The sequence below is a fragment of the Aptenodytes forsteri genome, unplaced genomic scaffold (genome assembly GCF_000699145.1).
Source record: "Aptenodytes forsteri isolate BGI_AS27 unplaced genomic scaffold, ASM69914v1 Scaffold4, whole genome shotgun sequence".
NCBI classification, from domain to species: Eukaryota; Metazoa; Chordata; class Aves; order Sphenisciformes; family Spheniscidae; genus Aptenodytes; species Aptenodytes forsteri.
The window spans coordinates 1,288,903-1,299,814 of record NW_008795442.1 but is presented as its reverse complement, the minus strand read 5'-3'; positions in this window follow the sequence as shown (position 1 = coordinate 1,299,814).

Sequence of the window (10,912 nt, the reverse complement as noted above, 5' to 3'; positions counted from 1 at the left end):
TGCCTGGATCAGGATACCTCTCTTGAAAATGAGCTTGTGAAACTGAGATCTCTGACAGTTTTGTTCTTGTGTTAAAATTAAATGACTTGCAAATTTCACATTTTAAAATTAGGTGGGGTAAAACTGGTTCTGATAAACATCTTTGCAGACTTGGTTATAAAATATAGATTAAATCTCTTTCAGCAAACTTTAAAGCTCTTTATGTTGGGACTTCTACTAAGATTCTTTTAATTTCAGATTTTTTTTTCTTGTTCTATTATAAAATATATAATTAAAATTGATTTTGATTAAAATTAAAGATGGTTTTAAAACTAAGATGGCTGAAGATTACAGAATGACTAAGGGTGACGAATATTAATTATTATTGGAGATAATGGGGCTGTATCTTGGGGCTATATTGTACTTCAGTATTTAGTTCTTCCTCAGATGACACCAAGTACTTCTGATGGGGATGCTATTCTGGGGAGAACACTGATTGTGGAAAACCACCCTGGATGGATTCTCAGAGAATTTTCTTATGCAGTTCAAGCTTTTTCCTGTTTCTTTTGTTACCTGAAAATCTACGTACATTAATTTCATGTGAACGCAGCATAGTTTAAAAAAACAGTAAGAAAATATGAGTAAGTGTGTTTTAGTCACACATTAGTTTCTCATATATGCATCATAATGGGAAAACTATTGTGACTTGAGGAACTGTTTCTTCATTACACCAGAATTATAACAATTGTACTGATTCCTCATACATCAACGTTTTGAAGTACTACCAGCCAAAAGTAATACTCATAGAGGTCTAGCTACTCTCTTGCGTACCTGTTCCTAGGATCTTCATTTTCTTGCAGAGAATAATATTGCACTGTCTGAACTTCTATGAGTTAACCTACAGATCAATGACAGTACAGATCACTCAAAAACTGTCAGAGATATCAAAACCAACAACACATTTATATAAAGTTATCATATATTTGAAAAGTCTCTTATTTTCCTACCTTGACAAAAGTTCAGACTGAGTTTCTTCTCCTGTAGTTAGTAGGCAAAACCCTTTTTCATTTGCAGTGTCTTAGACATAATGGCAAAGGTGGCTGATCATATATACTGGGCTATATTAACAAGAATGCAGCCAGCAGATCGAAGAATTAATTACTCCAAGTTTATTACTCCAGAATATCAAAAAACCTTCACTGACAATAGAGAATTTGCCTGGATTTAGTCAATTTTAGTGCAGTGAAAGAGGTCTAGGGAACATATGTTGTAAGGATAAAAATAGGGCATCATTGTACCTATAATGAAGACAATCCCCAAGTTGATATTAAGTGGGAAGATTTTGGCTCTTTTTGTGAATACTCATCTACTGAATCAAAATTACAGAACAAGGAACTCAGGACTTTAGTTTACCTCTTAATGTCTTTCTTCCAGATGACAACAACAGGAAACTTCTCTTTTGCTTTGAAGTTCTTAATGTACATATAGCTAAACAGTTGTAGCTCTTTTTATGACTGAAGCTTTAAAAGGCCCAACAGAAACAAAGAACTGGATGACATTTGTCACATTGTTGTCAATGTTGTCATCTTTTCCTCTTTTACATATCTGTATAACTGACAGGAGCTATGGTTTACATACACAATTCATATGCAGCATAGTGAAGTATTAAAATCTACCTTCTTTTTCGACTGGTAGCTGCTAATCTTTCTATGACTTCTGTAATTATTTGGTGTGTTCTTGTTATTATTTTACCTTAAGAAAAACAACAATCCTCCTTTGGGAATGGGAAGAATAAACCATTAGAGAGAAAGTAAGTGATGGGCATTATCTGCTACAGGGAAGCCCTAACAAAGATGTTCTTTTATGGTTTAGTATACTAGGCTGCTATACACAGCTATTAAAAAAGGAGGGAGAAGGTGTTGTCCAAGTTATGCCTAGGTTAATGCAAACTGGTGAGTATTTTTCTATGACAATAGCCCTTTACTTGAAAGGCATTGCACTTTTAGCAAAGCAGAGCTGTGCATATGCTTTTTGCAGTTTTTTCAGCGGTGTGGAGTGCTGCGATTCTATCTTCAGACTGTGATTCATCCGCTTCTGTTTATTTTTATTCCACCTTTATGTTCGAATCACTTATTTCTCTATTTAAGGAGTTTTGAGTTTTGCCCATGTTGGAGAGAGGACTTTTTTTTTTTTCTCCATAAAGGGTAGATCAGAAAAGCACTGATATTCCTGTTCATGGAATCACTCTGGCCTCTATAAGCTTGTCATTCTTGATTCATTATTTCTGCTCAGGGCAGAAATCCAGATTCTCTGTATAGTTAAGGGTTATATAGATAGGCCGCCCAGAGGCAACTCATTCAATGCTTATCTTACAGACAGTTTGGGTGGGACAAGGGCTTTCAGGAGTTGCCTCTCCCTCCCCCTCTCCCTGACTGTAAGGAGGACCTGGATGGCTGGTTTAGGTTAGCAACAGAAAGGCAGGCGAGTGGGATCCTCCCCAGGCGCCTCCACTGCTTCTGGAAAGTGAGATGCTCCTGGGAAGACTGGATCCACCAGCAAAGTGGATCTGAGAAAATCTGCACCTAAACTAAAGCCCTGAGCTAAGCTCGTTGTATCTGAGCCAGATGACTATAAACCTGTAACAGCCTGGGCATACGAAACTTCCCTGTTTCCCAGCGCACTCTGGCACCAAGTGTTTAGCAACATCTAATATGTTAGAATACCTACAAAAAGTAAGTCTTTGTTCTGTGGCTTAAAGGAGTAAGTAGGTCAGTATCTTCTCCCAGCTCTGCTTTGTTTTCCCCCTGCATGTTGTGTGTGATACGTTTCTCAGGACAAAGGGGGTTCTTTTGCTTGAAGGAGTTCATGGACTGCAATTTGTCCTTGTGGAGCTATACCAAAGGCTCAGCATCTCCAGTCCTATTTAATTCTTTACAGGCAATGTTGCTATTTTGACATTGTTGCTACCTTATTATTTCAGCCAAGCTTTTCCTTCTGACAAGTAGCAAAATAGGCCATTCAAAGCTGCTAACGATTTCAGAAGTAGTCTTAACACAGTACTCCCTTAAACAAAGGATGCTTCTTCACAGCTTCTCTTTTTCCTCCACCAAAACTATTTTCGAAAAAACAACCAGCTCAGATGATTGCCCCACATTCACAGCAATTTTCACTTAATTTGCTTGCAGTCATGGAAATTAATGTAGCCCTAGGAGGACTTATTCAGCACCATTTATTAGGATGTTTTGCCGTAGAATAAAGTGCAGTCCTTCCAGTTTTGTAGCACGAGGAGTGTGAGCGTTCTTGGAGCTGGGAATACTGCCAGGAATACTAATAGGAGAATCCTCTTTCTGATGCTCATCTTGTCTGAAATTTTTGAAAGCTATCCCTAATGTCTGTAAGGAACAGATGTTTGCAGTTTCTATTTTATCTTATGTTTATTGATGTTTTCCTGATGTGAAGTGTATTTGTGCAGCAAGATGGCTCTCAGACCTTTCCAAGATCTTGTTGCAATTAAAAGGATATACCTTTAGGTGATTTATGTGGCTCATGAAGATAGCTCCCTGCAGACGAGTACATTTCTGCTTGTGGACTATCCTCAGACATGCTAGCATTTTTTATTTTTTAGTTCAATGACAGAAAAATACCTATTTAGTAAGCCAGAAAAAGTAATCCAGAAAATATAGATAGTTTTTGCTGCTGTTTCTCCTTTTTTTCCTTTTTTTTTTTTCCCCCCAGATTGGATGCCTTCTTTCTATTTGCCTCTGAATCAGCAAGGGAATTTTTAGTTTGCTGATTTGCAGAGGAAGCTCTAATTCTTCTGGAAGAGGTGAAGCTTGAGTATTTAATCTTAGGACAAAAAAAGGAGAAGACTGAAGGTCAGGAGCCTGGGCGAGCAAGCAAAATCATTTGTCTAAATCTCTCTCTTCAGTAAGATATTGAAAAGGAAGTTAAACATCCTTCTCACTTTTATTCTTTATGAGTAAATTTTTGTACTGAAATATCACAAACGTTCCTCAGCCTAAAGATTTTGTTATTGAGGAAGTGATGGTCTTTGTGTAGGTAGTATTCCCATACTTATTTATTTGGTTAGTTATTTTACTGGGAATCTGCATGGTCACTTCTTAATCCATTCAGCAATCCTAGCAGTTCCATGCGGGACTCCTCACGGTCCTGTTGCTTTGAAATTACCTCTCTCAAAGATTAAATATTTATAATAAAAGGGTGACACTTTCTACAGTATCTACTGACAGCCAGACTGATTTGTGTTCCTAATGCCCTTAAACACTTTGGAGAATAACCCTTAAGAGAATTCCTTTTTTGGAGCCTGGACAGGGCCTGCAAAAACACCCAGTCACCAGGCTCTTTTATGGTTAATTGAGAGAGAGAGATGCTTTTGCAGAGAAATTCGTAGTTGGAGCCTAATTTTAGAAGTTTTCAGTCACTCTCTGCATGTATCTTTTCCTCCCCACTGAATAAAGAAGGACTCTGAGGATACCAGTCTTGCCATCTAAAACTGACTGTGGGGATACCTTTGTGAGGCTTGTAAATCAAATAAATATTTTAAAATGTTTTAGGGAATGCCTTTTCCCTTCTATCTGTAATCTATCTATCAGATGATCATAATGCATTTATTTTAGGACTGCTGTGAATCAATGTGTGTATTTTTAAGCTATATTGTTCCTATTTGGTATGACATTGAAAGAATATAAGACTGATTTCAGTTGTCCTTTAGAATTTCTGTATTTGCATATGATTAAGACTTATAGTAAAAATTGTCTAAACAATTTAACTTTAATCAATATTTTTATTCCCGAGCTACAAGGTAGGGCAACAAACTTTGAAATTGATTTTTTTTTTTTTTTTTGCCATCTCAGTATTATGTGAGTTGTTTTTTTTTTTTTTTTTTTTTTTTTTTTTTTTTTAGAAAATACTGTTCTATGATTTAAAGCTTCAGAAGAAACTTGTACATATAGAAATGTTTCTTGTTGCTCTTCTTTTAAGCAGAATAATTCAGATGATGGCAAAATTCAACAGAAGCAGACTTCAAAAATGGCAAAAAAAGATAGAATTGGGAATAAATAATGCTAAATGTCTACTTCAAAAAGCCAAAATTGGACTAAGTTACAGTACATTTGAAAAATCTTGCTTTTGTGGTATTATTTATATGTGTTTTTTAAGAAGTAAATTTTACTGTTTCTGAAGTGTGATCAGTGTGGATCTGCCAAGATAGTTTAATGTAAAAGTGAATTCTTTGAAAGTTGTTATATCTCTCTTCCATTTCTTCTGTTATTGTTATCATTCCTCAAAAATTAAAAAATGCTTTCTGAAAATGGGAACAATTTATACATTGCAGATGAAATACCAACATTTGGAAAATGCCTATATGTCAGGAAGAAATAAAAGCAAAGACATAATGACCAATAGCGTCATTGCTTTAGTCAGCGTCAGAGGAGGAGACATTGGTGAGAGCATAAGCGAGAACATAATTTTGGGCATAAACTGAGGTGATCTGTCTGGAGTGGTATAAGCAGGTGAAAATACCTGTCAGGAAGAAACATATGTTGCCTCCTGAAGTTCCCATAGTTTCACATGATGCCACCAATTGCTACCTATCATCTGTCACCTATTGCTGACAGGTCCAAAAATACTGTGCCCTCTTCTTCTGATCCCCTATCTACATGTCTCTTACAGAAAAATTGCTTTTCTAATTTAAACAGTAAAATAAGAAAATTAGATGCCTGAAATATAAATACTACTCACTAGTATACAATCAAATGAATTTCTGGCAAAAGGAATTTCATGTTAACTGAAGTTGGCTTACTAAAACTAGCAAAAATTGAGACCAAAACTAACAATTTTACAGCTGCTGAACTGCTTCTGATTTTATTGTAAGAGACAAAAGCCAGATGTGAAAAGCTGAAGCAGAAAAACCTCCACATATAGTCCACTGAAAAGCTCTCATGGACATTTAAGAGGTTTGGAATAGATCTACACTAATAATGATCAAGGCTGATCTTCTATACATCTCAGGAAATATATTTTGCATCCAGTAAATTATATTAATTCAGCATTTCCAGCTTATACATGTTTCTTTTAGTGTTTCTGAGTTTATCAACGGAACTGTGGGTGGCATGATGCAAACACTGAAATGCTCATATTAGAGATGGGAGAATAATGGAAAATTCACTGGGAAAACAACTCAGTTTCCTTTTGCAAATCTGATTATTCCATCTGGAAGAAATATGAAGTCCAGGTTCCTTGGGTTCCTTATGCATTATTTGTCTGCATGTTCCTGGCATCGGGCCAGCTATTCACACTTGCTCTGTTATTCTTTCCTACTTCTTCTGCTTAGGCCAGAAAAAGTGCCATGGTTAATATGGTCTCTTTCTAAGCATGAAGAATGTAAATATTCTTTTCGTCCAGGTTTTAAAGCTTGCTCTTACTTTTCAGTGCCAATTCCGTTAGCATTTTTTGGTTCCACAGAAACAGCAGTTATATGCCCAGGCTCACTCCCACTGTGCATTAGTTATCTTCCATTTTTTAATGGAGTCTGAGTTATTTTAACCTCAGTGAAGAAAAAAATAACCGTCTTTCATATTTTTATAATAATGGTTTAATTATGGTTTTTTTCATAATTAAAGTCTCATTTGCAGACCTCTGAAATATGTATTCCTACATAAGTGTATCTTGTTTAATTATTAGAATGTAGTTGATCCACGTTTACAGCATATTTAAACTCTTATTTATTATGGTTTTTGTAGTACAGGTAAACAAATACTATTAGCTTCAGTATTTTCACAGCATAGCAGGCATTTACTTTTCTTTTGCAGGGTTAGGCTTTGCAGTTGCTTGCAATTGCTTGCAATATAAACTCTGGTGAGCTGAGTAACAGTAGACCTGCTGGACAACGATAGCTAGCTAAAACAGGAAGAATAACAGCAATAAGAAGAGCAATAAAAATGTTGCAGACTGATGACTACTGCTTTTTTCATTTCTATTGTAAAGGGTGTATCAGCTTTGTACATCGAAAATAAAATAACTAAAGTCTCAGGCCAGCTGCAATTCCCCGTACTGAACTACTCAATCTGTTACGAGAGCAAAGCTCACATTTATACTTTCCCTTATCCATCTTTGCAATGCCAGGTAGCAGCTATGATGGTGCATAGCAAGGGCGTTCTAATAAAAATTCCTTCATTAAATGGAGGAACTTAACCATGACCTAACTCAGGGAAGCAGATTAGGTGATATCAATGAGAGAAGAGGGAAAAAAAAAAAAAAATCGCACTTCCTTGTTTCTGCATGCCTGGTGCACACCGGGATCCTAGTCCAATGGCCACCCAGAATGGCACTTTGTTGGGATGTGCTGTGTTTCCCAACTGGATGCTCAGCTTAATGCCAGGGAAAAAAGGAAGGATCATCACTCTAGCGGGTCTAGTGAACTATCCACTGCATATCACTATCGATAACGACTATTATAGCTGTGAAATGCAGCAACTAATTCCAAGGCTGAAAATAAAAGGGATGCAGTGCTCAGCCAGGCTTTGCAAGTGAGGCACATAATACAGAAGAAGGGAAGAGTTCTTAGGAGCAAGATTGCACAAAGCTTTCTCAGTCTTCTGTCTTGGTCTGTGGTATCTCATTGTTCCCTGTTGTGTCACTCCAGAACAGACATGCTCAGTGGGTTATTTTTCATGCCAAAAGAAATCCTCTACAAGCCTTGAAGAGTTCACAAGAACTGCCCGCTAATTTCCCTGCCAGGTAAAGAACACACAAAAGAGGTACTTTTGACAATTGATTTTAAGTTTAGTGTTCCTGGATTCCATCATATTAGCATGAATGGGGTTGCAATACAGGCAGTGACTGGAGAAGACTGAGAGCAGAGAGGACTTTCCTTATCTGATGTGACATTAAATTGGGTTTCATATTCACAAAAGAAAAGGAATATAGCTGTAAGTTTAAGAAATTCCCTACATCCTCTCTCAATTGCCTGGTACAGGTCATGCCTCTCTTCTAAAAGGCTAGATAAGGTTAAGCAGAGGGGAGAACTTCTTGAGTACAGGGGAAATGTTTTCCTCCCTTATTAAATCCTATTTTTCTGATTTCTGTTAGTTTGAGGTTGGCTTAAGAAAATATGGGCATGTGTAAGAGCTTGAGAGGACATATATTTTCAGAGATTACATCTTGGGATTTCTTAGGTAGGGAAGTGCAGTAACATTAATACCACTAACAAGCAAAGTGCAAGGTCTTGTGGTCCAATTTTTTTGCACTATGTATAATTTAGAATGATTGTTCTGCTCTCTCTACTGTTGTACAGTGTTGTCCTTTATGATATTTGGATACCAACTTCATTCCAGGCAGTGACTACAATTGAGTAAGTTTGTGTTGACATAGTTTAAGAGGGAAAAAGAGAAAATTTGACTTAGTACTTTGTATTATGTATGTAGAATAATAGCATCACTTCAGCAAAAATGAACTGAAAAAAGAATGAGTTATGTTGACATTCTTATGTCTTCTCACTAGCTGTCACATGTGGTTTCATTGCCCTGAATTTTTCTCATCTGTACACATTATTCTTATTAGTGGAATTTATTTATGTTTTAAGAACATGCACTATGTTCTGTCATGTAGTATTCGAAAGTGTAATTTGCAATGTAAAAAAAAAAGGTAAAATTTCTTGGGTTGTCTAGGTAATAATTTTGATATCCATGATCAAAAATAATTTCTAAATTACCTGTGATTGTAAAATAAACAATCACAATTTACTCCATAACAGGCATGAAATTTCATGGTTTGGTTTTTTTGTGGTTTTGTTTTTTTCTTTTTAAATTACAGAGATTACATTAATTGTGAAACAATCACAACTAAAGTAAAAACATTCTCTAAAAATGTTTGTTCTTACAGTGTCATTTCATATAGTATATAGTTATTCTTTTAAACTATGAAAATTTTTTCACTGCCTAATTGACAAATTTACAATCTGAATTAGATGTGAAACATTAATGATCATTGTCTTTTCCCAGTTTTTAAACTCTAGTATTGGGAACAAAGGGATAGTTTTTGTGTGTATGTGTATGTATGTATACAGGTATCTGTATATACTTGGCGGGCAGGAAATGGGCAATAATTATGTGGAGAAAACAATAGTTTAAAGAACTATTGTATGAATAGTTTAAAGAACTATGGTATGATGGTTTTGAGCTTTGAGTTGAAATCTTGGTGTCATCCTAGGCAAGCTAGCCCGTGAAAACCATCTTCATTTTAAGATCTTCCAGTTTCTCAGAAAGAGAGTGAAAATATTGTGAAAAAGAAGGCAATCCATTAGAGTGCTCAAATATTACTGTTGTGGGAGACCTCAGATGCATGAGGAGTACGGTGTGTGTTCCCAGTTGCAGCATTTCAGTGTCTGATGCATACAAATCAGTGAAATCTGAACTTACCAACAGTTTACTCTCACCTTTTGAGCCCCTGTGGGAAATCCATTGTGTGGTAGTCCTGGGGTACAGAAGAAGGACGTTCTTCAACCAGCCCACTTTCAAAGCATCAGCAGTAGGGAACTTAGAACACGTACTTCCAACTGGTAATTCTGTCTGAGTATATCTGTAAAGCTGCATTGTTGAAGTAGCTCTGCTATTAATCCCTTAACAGTGTTTCATATTGAAAGTGAGACTGGTAAAAATGGGACTGTCTGTAGGTAACTATAATGTCAATGAAAAAGCTGTATCCGATTGTCATGTTATGCAGAGGCTTAAAGTTATGCAGCGGTGAATGAAGCACACAGCTGCTGGACTCCTTCCTTAGGGCTATTCTAGCAGATTAAACAATGTCTAGTAGAGTGCAGTCATCTGTGCTGCTGAGCTGTGAGAATGATTGCTAGCCTGCTTCTGGCTCCTGATGTCAGGCACTCTCCCAAATCATTTCTGGGCATGGTTTGGGACTTACGACATTCCAGGGACCACTCACAGTACACAGTTTGTACATAATCACTCTTTTTTGAAAGTTGAGAGTTTACTAGCAATGACAATCACTCTTCCACAGCAGTGCTGGGACTGTTCCTGGGAATGTTTAATTCTTTGGTTTACATGCAGACCTTGGCTTTTGATACTAAAAGATACCATTCAACAGATTTGATCTTATCTAGAAAGCAAAGGGACGATGAACTGGATTTCATTCTGATTTGTAAACTACTTAAGCAAATTCCAATCCTATACTCCAATTCTGCTTTGCAGTATATTCCTGTAAATCTGTCTCCTGTTAGAGGGTTTTGATACATCAATAGCATTATTCATAACAATACTGTTAATGCTAAGGATGAGCAAGTTAGGTTCTTCAAGGTGTGAGACATGAATGAACAAGACTGTTAGCTTTCCTTTGCTTTTTCTAGGCTTTATTTTTCACCCTGTTCCCTGAAACTGTGAAGATGACATGCTTAGTCTCTCCCTTTCTCTTTTTCTAAATGAAGCTGAAATGTTCACATGTACACATGGCACCGTGAGTTTACCAAATACTGAGGGGTTTGGGATGGATTTGTGAGAGTGGGCAGCATTATAATCATCGATAGTTATGTTTCATGATGAAAGTATCTCCAGGATTTGAAAGTCTGGTTCTAGTAGACACAGAAGAAAAAGGAGCCTTTTCTAAACAGCAAGCTTTCCCTAGGATCTCAAAGCTATTAGTTACATTGTATTTCATTGGTTTTCAACCTTTATTTTAATGGATCTGTAGATCCCTTAAGGAAAATTATCAGTGAAAAAATAATTAGAAAAAATATAAATTTATTGTATTTAGTCTAATAAAAAGATGGAGATCTATTTGTCAATGCAGATTCTGAAGTTGCAGTATGTCTCTAGAACTGCAGTTAAATGCCATTAGTGATGTTAAAGTACACACATTCTGAGCAACTGTGTATAGCCAACAATAGGGAGGAAAAAAAAAA